General features: G+C 37.9%; 1 protein-coding gene across 2 annotated transcripts in view; it reads left to right on the top strand.

Moving 5' to 3' along the window:
* Positions 1-3,794: 3,794 nt before the first annotated feature.
* Positions 3,795-9,755, top strand: part of LOC109423013 (dopamine receptor 2) — a 521,850-nt gene continuing 515,889 nt past the window's right edge. For both annotated transcript variants that reach the window (XM_062845444.1, XM_062845443.1), the window contains exon 1: positions 3,795-5,310. The gene's annotated coding sequence lies outside the window, so the exon portion shown is untranslated. The remainder of the gene's footprint in view (positions 5,311-9,755) is intronic.

The raw sequence follows: 9,755 nt of genomic DNA, 5'->3' as shown, positions 1-9,755 counted from the left end.
TCTAGGGGTGTTTCAGAGTGTCTCATGGGGTTCCATGAGGACTCTGGGGTGCGTTGGGGGTCTCAGGCGTGTGGTCCCAGGATTTTACAGGTATACCCGGAGGTCCTCAAGGGCGTTTGGCGCTGTCCATAAACTACGTAGACTCATTTTTAGCCATCTCAGACCCCCCACTTCTCCAACGTAGACTTTTGTTCATACAAAATTTTCGAAATTTGTATGAAGCATAGACTTTGGCCAGATCCCCACCTAAGAGTCTACGTAATTTATGGACAGGCGCTTTAAGGGGGTTTCAGGTGCCCCCCTCAGGGGCGCTTTAGGGAGTATCTGGTGGAATGCTCTTAAAGGCTCCTGAAACCCATTGGAACCCCTTTCTTTTGGGCTCTCTGGGAAATTACTGGAAACGCACTTGGTCCCAAATTAAACCCCCACGAGCGAGACCAGTTCGCGAACTAAGTTTCAACATTTAACCCCTGACTTAATTTATGTACAAAGTTCCCTCTTTTCGTACCTCTTTTTATAATTTATGAACACCCAGAGTAAGGCATGAAAAGATGTTCTAGTATCTAGTGTATCCCCAGTAACTTTTTCATAAGTTCACCACAAATTCTTCCGCCAATGTCATCAGGAATCTCTGCTTGAATTCCTTCATGAATGTTTGCTTATTGAAGTCAGTAATACTCATTGCAAATCCTTAGAAAAATCCTTTGAGATTTCTTTCAACAGCTGCTTCTGGAATTTCACTGAATAATTTTCTAGAAATTGCTCCGAGCTATGAAAATTTCTCCAAGCATTCTTTCAGGATGTTCTTAAAGGATTTAGGGGTAGGCGGGGCATTATGGACACCCGGGGCAGAATGGACACCCTCAATATTTTGAAATATGCGAACTTTTTTGAACTTTTAATGAATGGAGAATATAGTCCATTTGTCTAAAACGTAGTTTCAGGAAAAAAACATTCGAAATTAAAATTAACCTTGATTTTACACGAAAAAGTTGCGTCCTCCGTTTTTTGTGCATGGAAATTATAATTTTCACACCATCTAAAATAAGATTTAGTGATTAATTTATTACAGGTCGATTAAAACCTGATATCTCTAGAACACATGCAAGTAGTTTTGCTGTATCTACATGCTTAAAATGTTTATATTTTCTTCTTTATTATATCAAAAATCTAGTTTGGAAATATCTTCTGCTGTCGGGGCAAAATGGACACTCACCTTTTTGAAAGAAGCGGCAAGGGAAAAATATAACCTAAATCACAAACCAACCAAATTCTTCGATTTCAGTATATTTTCGGTTAAATGTTCACTATAGTAAACATAGGATGAAACAAATTGGTCAAAAAACGATAGCAGTGGAAAGTTGTTGTTCTAGGCACAGCTGTACATGCCGACAAAAACGAAGCTTTATACAAAACAGCCTGAATTTAAATTAACTTAACAAAAATGAACTACTTCGGCGTATTATTCATCCATAATAGTTGTTTTGTAATGAAATGACTTTATAGGTGTAAATAATGTACGAAATACGTAAAAGTCTCATGGTGTCCATATTGCCCCATGGGGGTATCCATTCTGCCCCGTATGCTTGAAGACGGTCATGAAAAACTAACATTTTTCATAACTTTTTTTGAAGTGGATAAATCATTTTTCTTCGTGAGCATTCTTATGCAATAGATGCTAAACAGACTTTAAAAGGATACATGTATCAAAAAACTAAACTTCTTTGACATCTTGTCAGGTAAAGTTGGCAAAAACCTTAGGGTGTCCATATTGCCCCGCCTACCCCTACTTGCGGAATTTTTGTGTCCAGAAATTCTTCAATAGTTGGAACAGACATTGCCCAAGATTTCTGAGGACTTTTTAATATATTTCCTCAAGTATTTCTCCAGTAATAACTTCTAGGCTTTTTCGGGAATTTATCCAGAGATCCAAGCATCCTTTTTGATCGTTTTCCAAGGATTACTTTTGTATTTACATCAAATACTTCAATAGAAAGTTGTGATGTGATTCCACCAGAAATTTCCAGAAATTGTTCCTCGAGGTTATTTATTTAGAAATTTATTTTTTATTTTGTTTTGTTCAAGCATTTCATCAGAAATACTTCCTGAATTTCCTAACGGTTCCTCTAGTAGTTTTTCGAAGAATTTCTTCAAGAATCCTTTTTTTTTTCCTATAAACAAATGAATTGCGGATTCCTTGATATATTATACAAAGATTTACTCCTTAATTTCTTATAAGGATTCCGTCTCATTTTTTCTTTCAAGGATTTTCCCAGGAAAGTCCCCAAACTTGAACTCGAATGCGTTCAAGGATTCCCACAAGAATTTCTTCATAAATTTCCTCAACGATTCCTCTAGAAATTGTTGCCAAGGAATTCGAGAATTTTTATGATGATCCCAGGCCTATTTTGGCTTGGATACCTTCATGAAGTTCTAGTAGAATAAGTTTAGAAACCACCTCCAGTACTTTTCTGGGAATGCTTCTAAGGATTTCGCCTAAAACACTTTCAAGGATGCCTAGATGTTTTTAAGGATCCCTCTGAGAATGCGTTTAGAATACCCTCCAAACATTTGCTAGAATGCTTCCAATGGTGTTTCTAGTAATTTGGCGTCATGGTAGCGAAAATCACACGTTCGATTAGTATGCAGATGGTGGTCAGCAGTTGAATTGTCAGCCACGCCACAAAAAAATGTGAAGCCGACACAAAAACGTCAAACGAACTCTCGAAATTGGATGACGGACGCACGACGGTACAAATGGACAGAACAACAGCTACAACATTAAGTATTCTTTGTTCTACTCTCGACGTAGTACAAGGGGAGCATAAATTGATCCAGAGACTATACACATACAATAAAGCAGTCAAAATGCCTCGGTTTACGTAATACCAGCTGCTTTCTTAGTTTCGAGCTGGTGAATGATAAATATTCATAAATTCCCTCAGCGTGTTCGTTGGTTCAGTTTCGTTCTCGAATGTACTTACATAGTCGCATATTCCGTACCTGCCTTGAGCTTCCGTACCTGCATTTTCCTTGCCATTCAGGGAGTCTCAAGGAGGTTCAGGGGATTATAAAGAAATCTCAGGGGCATTGCAGGGGATCTCAAGGGATTCCAGGGAGTCTCAGAAAGTCTCAGAGGGTTTCTGGGGCGTTGCAGTGGATTTAGGGAGATTCCAGGAAGCCTCAAGGCGTTTCAGGGAAGTTTCAAATGGTCTCAGGGGTTTCAAGGGATCTTGAGGGTTCCAGGGAAGTTCCTGGGGGTCCCAGAGGAGTCACAGGAGTGTTTATGTTGTTCCGAGGAGGATACAGGTGCATTCTGATGGTCTCATATGGTTCCATGAAGTCTCGGGGGCGTTTCTAGGAATTTAAGGTGGTTTAAGACGGCTTAGAAGGTCTCAGGGGCGTTTCAGTGGGTCTCAGATACCCTATGAAGCCGCGGCCCTTCAGTAGATTGGCGAGTATGCAGATGCTCGCTATAAAGATGAGAGACCGGATAGTTCAACGTACCGAGAATCCAAGCGTAGGCCATTTTCCGTCGCTGGGGTCGTTTTAGCAATTGTTGTTTACGAATGGCTCGCAGAGTCGGACACCACATTTGCATGGGTGAGTAAAATTAGGCCTGCAATTTTACAGTTGTCTCTCAGAATGAAAATTCTTTTATTTTGACAGGCAGAAATAAATCACATTGGGATTCAAATTCTATCTGGACCCACTGTCCGTGGTCGTCGTAAGGAAAGCATCGTTTCTTTTGAAGAAAAACACCACCTCCCCTTCGAGAGGAGAAAATCGTGCAACATTCATGCGGTGGTTCCGAGTTCATCCTTCGTCGTCAGCCCTCATCAGCTGTGCCGGTCCCGAAGGGGAAGCTGAGCTTTCGCAGCACGGTTCGTGTCACGGTCACGGCTACCGTTGATCATGCGTCGGCTCGGTAGCGGCGGTATCCTGCTGCTTGGCTGGCGTTGGCGATGATGCCTCCAACTGACGGTTCGTCTTCACCAGTTTCTGCTGCTGGCCACACTTGCCTCTTGGAAACGATTTTTGGCGGCAGTTCTCACGGTGATGGGGTTGCGATAACACGCGTTTTCCGGCGTGATTTCTCGAGGACCTGTGCAAACAGCTTTAGTGTGTTCACATCAGTGCTGAAGTAACAGACCTTGCTGGAGCTCTCCTGCAGTACAGTGGACTCCTCCTCCTCGGTGTGGAGGGTTGACTTCTGAAGAAGGTGAAGAAGCAGGTGGCGACCACTGCTTATTGGGAAAACGGATATAGTGTGACCCTCCGACAGGGGATTTTCATTTGCGGAAAGCTTTTTTGAAGTGTGTGATATCTCACTGTGCAATTCAGTGTTGGGGGCGTCCGTTTTGTGTTTGACGACGGTGGCCAGACCGAGTGATGGCCATTAAGGCGAATGAGTGATGATTTGTTTTGCCACTGCCTCTGAGGGCCGCTCTGTTCAGGCCTGTACGCTTGGGGCTACAAAATAGCGAAAAAAAAAACGGAAAGCAAAAATATCGACTCACCCAGCAGAAAAGGATACTGGTCGGTTCGCAGCCGGAGCCGACGACGAGGATGATGATGACCTACACAGGTCGTTTTTCTGAAGCCGTTTTGAATACCTTTTTGTGTAACGATTTGTGCTAATCCTTTCAGTCAGAGTCTCTTTCAGAGCGCATACACACGTGACGTGAAGGCCGACGTGTCGGTTGGATGAAGTGAGATGCAATATTCAGTGATGAGAGATGACCCAAAAGGGATTGCAATTTGAATGCGTCGTCGTCGTCTGGCTTTTGGGGAATAGGCAAAGGCGGGAAAGGTGCGCTTTTGTCCCGTTCAGTGAATGTGTTTGCAGTTTTTTTTTTTTTGGATCTCGTGTGAAGAGCTCCGAAATGGGTAAAGTGGATTCAGGCAGAGATTAGTGCCGGAGTAACAGATTGCACTGGAAGTGTGTTTGTGTGTGCAGGAGTAGCTTGTGCCCCGTTGGGAAAGCCCGTGATCAGGAGTAAGTGAAAATGTGCGCGCGACAGTTTGGTGGACAAACTTTTTGTGAAACTTTCGGTTCCAGTGGGGAAGCTTGGATGCTTTGAAGATTGAAACAGTTGGCTGGGCACTTGCCGTTAACTTTGTTTGAAGTGGAGTTTTGGGAAATGGTGTACAGTTAAATTAAGTGTTGTTATGAGTGTACTCAACTGTTAATGCAATATTAGGAATAATTGTAGACGTCGAGGAATTTGTAATTAACTAAGTTCCCGTGTTTCCGTGCTACTTTAATGGATTATTGAGACCCACCTGAGGACCTTATTTATCATACAGGTATGTATAGGACAGCAGAACCAACTTTGCTAAGTTAACAATTTTATATTTCTTTGAAATTACCACATTGTTAAACATATCCACAAGACATAATCTGGAAATTTCGAGAAAAAATATTCATGAAAGAGCATTTGCATTTCGTGAATACAATGAAAAATGTATCTTGTATTATGGCTTTCATGTTCTGAGTTCAACTTCTATATCTATATATAGAAGATCAACTGAAATCAGTCGTTGTTGCATCGAGATGCCACGCATTGGCTGCTGGTTATTGATTCCCGTCGGCAAGAGAATTTTCTATCGATTTTGTTTTCCGTGTAAACTTTCATGGGTTCTAATGCTATTTTGTATTTCATTTTGTTTTTCGTGTACAATCCTGGGTTCTAATGCTATAGATGCATTTGCTAGGGTGTCGACATGGCCGGATATACAAATGTCGGGGCCCTCTTTCGGAAGGATTTTTTTTTCTGTTCGGGTGAACCACTGCGACCAGTATTTAGATCTTTTGTGGCATTACCCGTATATTTAGTATTTAGTGCAAGTCGTTCAACGCCATTGTTATTGAGAGGCATTGAAGCATCGACTTCTGTATTGTTTTCTAACCTCAGAGGTTCGAATGCGATGAAAAGGTGCCGTTTTCATAGAAATGAAAGAGTGAAAGTGCTCTCCTAATCAAACACAATCGATTTGTTTTCTGAGAAAAACAAAGCGGTGGTACCGTAAAACGGGGTATCATTGATCAGCGGGGTAACATTGATCGGCTTGACCGACCTCATGAAATGTTCAAACAAGCATTTTACATTGAATCAGTTTCTGCTATCGAATGGTATATCGTAATCTGCTATTAGTTAGCTATTAAATTACATGTAATTCATGAAAATTGAATTTCATAAACATTGAATTAAATCGGTTTTTCCATAACTGTGTTTCGTAACGCAATGAGATACATTGTCAAACATTCATGCATGGCATGAATATTAGATACGATATGAGGTTCGAAATCACTGTATTACTTCAATATGATATCCTAGAGCTTGATTTAATGAACGAAACTTTTATGTAAATGCTCTTTTTCAAAAAAATATACGATTTATTGAAAGTAAGCTATCAATTCCTTAAGCCATTGCCTACCTTTAGGCGTTATTCGCGGTTTGGAGGATTTTAATTTTAAAATAACTCAAAAAGTACATAACTTGTAAGAATTTGGACAACATATTTGAAATCAGCGACCCCGAATTTAGTAAGTAAGGGTATTTTCAACACAAACGAACATTGATCACTGACATGATCAATGTTACCCCAAGTCAACAAAATCAAAAATTAGATTAAAAAGCATATTTAAACATGTTTAAAAGTTTTACAATACTTTTTCGAGTAGCTTAACACATAATCAGAGGGCCAGTACTTGTTTTAAAAATATAAAACATGCAACATTTGCTTTAACAAGAGAATTATTCAAGAAAGATCAAAAATTCTGATCAATGTTACCCCGGATTACGGTACTGATAATTATCCTTGCAATGGAATTCTAGCCACATCCATGGTTTAGTCCCAGGACAACAAAGAAAAAACCCGGGGCTTTGGGCTAGTTGCGAAATTCTGTCAAATTAGAGAATGTGGTTTGGAAAAAGCATTAACGTGAGTTCTTGAATTACCAGAACATACCAATCTTTAACCCGCAGGCTACGGGGCTTACCAAAAAATTTAACCCGCTGGCATAGGCGCTCTAATCAATGCTTTTATTGAAATATTGAAGTTTATTTTGTTACTTGTTGTAGTTTTAATTGTGCTGGAAACCTAAATATAAGGAAAAAAGGACAGTTTTATTCCGGTGGACGTCTGGGTCAGGAGGGGTAAAAATTGTATATCCTTCCTTTTTGCAAGGCCCCGTTAGTTGAAATTGAAATGATTTTTTTCTGACAAGTGGTTAAATTCAAATATTATTGTCACGGTGTGTCGTGTAGAACAACTTTATCACAAAACAATATGTAGGTCTATAATGCTGCCCTATAAAACTTTGGACCATTCCAGGGCTGTTACAAGTGGCGTGGATTTTGCGTTTCTCATGGTTTTTGCGTTTCACGTGGATTTCACGCGTTTTTTTTAATTTTGGCGCGGTTTTTGCGGAAATGGTTTTCAAATGCTCTTACATTTCATATTTAGACATAAAGCTCAACACAATTAGAAAAAATCTAAAAAAAATGTGATTGAGTAAAAATAATGTTATTAGTCTCTACCTTGGAGTGCTAGATTAGTTGCACAGCACTAAACGCTTAAATTTTGAAAACAGAGAAGTTCCTCTTATTCCTGAATTTCTTTGTCGATAATTTTAAAATCAAAATTGTGGATAGGTTTTTTTATGGAACCTAAAAAAATGAATTTTATGGCTAGATTTCTGAAAAAAAAAAAAATGCTAAAGCTTCTTGCTGATTTTGAAATCTGTTTTTTGTGGAATTTGCAAAAGACTTCACCGAAAATTTTTGAATAAGCATTTAGTTGAATTTCGTAGTTAATTTAATAGAATTTCGTAAAGAAAATCATTGGTCTTGTAGACTATATGTGTCGTGAGATATTTATCTGATTGGTTCTCTGACACAGTATGTCTTGGAATTTCTGGAATTTCTGAAAAAAATACAGGTAAGACGGTAATCATAAGAAATTTCTAGCGTTTTTAACATCCAGGATTTTCTTGGTTCATTATGGATGAGTTTTAGAATAACGGAATTGGCGAAGTTCCTGAATCAGTTACATACTTGTAGTATTTCTGTCGAATAGATTTCTTTTAGTTGAAAACGATGATAGAATTATCCTAAAAATACGTAAAATTCTGTTGTCATGGTAAAATTTATCTTTGATTGCCTATCAGAGCGTTCGTTGAGAGGGGAGTTGAGAGTACAGTTAACAGAGGGTTTCTTGGTAGAATTTATGGAGGATTTTTTTCAGAATATATGAAAACTTGAAGCTTTTGGAATCCTATGGAGGATACATTTGCTGAAATCTTTACTAAATCTCCAAGGTTGTGGTGTGGCGAGAAACTCTTGTAATACATTCTCTAAAATAATACTTTTCTACATACCGTAAAATGGGGTAACATTGATAGTTTTTCAGCGAATTTTCGTAATATTTTTTCATCTAACAGTATTTCCCCGACTTTTATATTTTTAAAACAAGTACTGGGGTATCAGTTATTAATTGCAATTGAAAGATTCGATAATCTGAAATATTTTGGGAGACTTTCAGTTTTCCATATGAGCGAGAATCAGATTTTCATTTTGGGGTAACTTTGATAATACCCTGAAAACACATCAAATCTTAACAACCAATCACAGATTGAAATCTTAGGAGTATGAAAATGATGAGAGAAGCCTTGTGGAATATATCAGATAGAATTTTTATATCAAAACATTGATTTTTACTAAATTTTACATATAAAAATGTGTTTGTGGAGAACTGGGTGAAAAACACAGTGGATTAAGCTATCAAAAATTATCATCTTTGTAAAAATATATGTTCAACGGTACATCAGCATATGATTACATGCTATTCATTGTGAATTTTCTTATTTTTTGGGTTGTTTTTTAATGTTTTATTAACAAATTTTGAACAACACAGATTTATCTACATGATATTACAAGGGCAATGCATACTTTTAGGCGTTTATCAATGTATGGAGATTTATGTCACAATTTATAAAATTGCTTCCATTTCGTAAAAACACACTTCGTTAAGAGATTCAAGGCCAGATTTGGAATCTACTATGACGATTCTAACGAGCATAAGAGTCCAATCATTGAAAAAATAGTTGTAACGAAGTCGTATAGCAGATTGTTTGAAGGGGTTGACAAATGACAAAAATATTATCAATTTTTATTTTTTGTCCAAAAAGTTGTAATTAAACTAGGTTTTAATGAAAATACGTCTAAGATGAACGTTCATATGTATAGAATTGATTAACGTTTGCCTTTTTCTTAACTGGTTGAAGGAATCATAGTTATAAGATAAACTATACAATGCCTGTCGCACTATCAAAGCTACCCGCATTATCAAACATACCCCGTTTTACGGTACCTTCTTTTCAAAGGTCAGATCATTTGCCAGACTTTTTTTTTTATTAAATGTTTCCTTTGCAATGAATATCTCCCTTAGGAATAAAATGTATTGATGACTTTCTTAATGAATAAATTATGCTATCATCAATCACTCCATTTGTATCTTCACAAAATAAATTTCTGAAGAGAATTATCCATGAGTCTTAAAAAAAATGAAAATTTCCTTGCAGTTTTCTCGAACGATCTTTTGGGATTTACAGCAGATTTTATTTCAGGATTTCTTCCATAATGTTGATTATAAATTATTTCAAAAGATTCGAAAAGATTGCTCCTGTTTCGGAATAACACATCTCATTCCCGTAAAATAATAGTCGCCTTTATTGAGAAGCAACAATG

Source organism: Aedes albopictus, chromosome 1, assembly GCF_035046485.1.
Source record: "Aedes albopictus strain Foshan chromosome 1, AalbF5, whole genome shotgun sequence".
NCBI lineage: Eukaryota > Metazoa > Arthropoda > Insecta > Diptera > Culicidae > Aedes > Aedes albopictus.
This window is presented reverse-complemented; position numbering and strand designations above follow the sequence as displayed.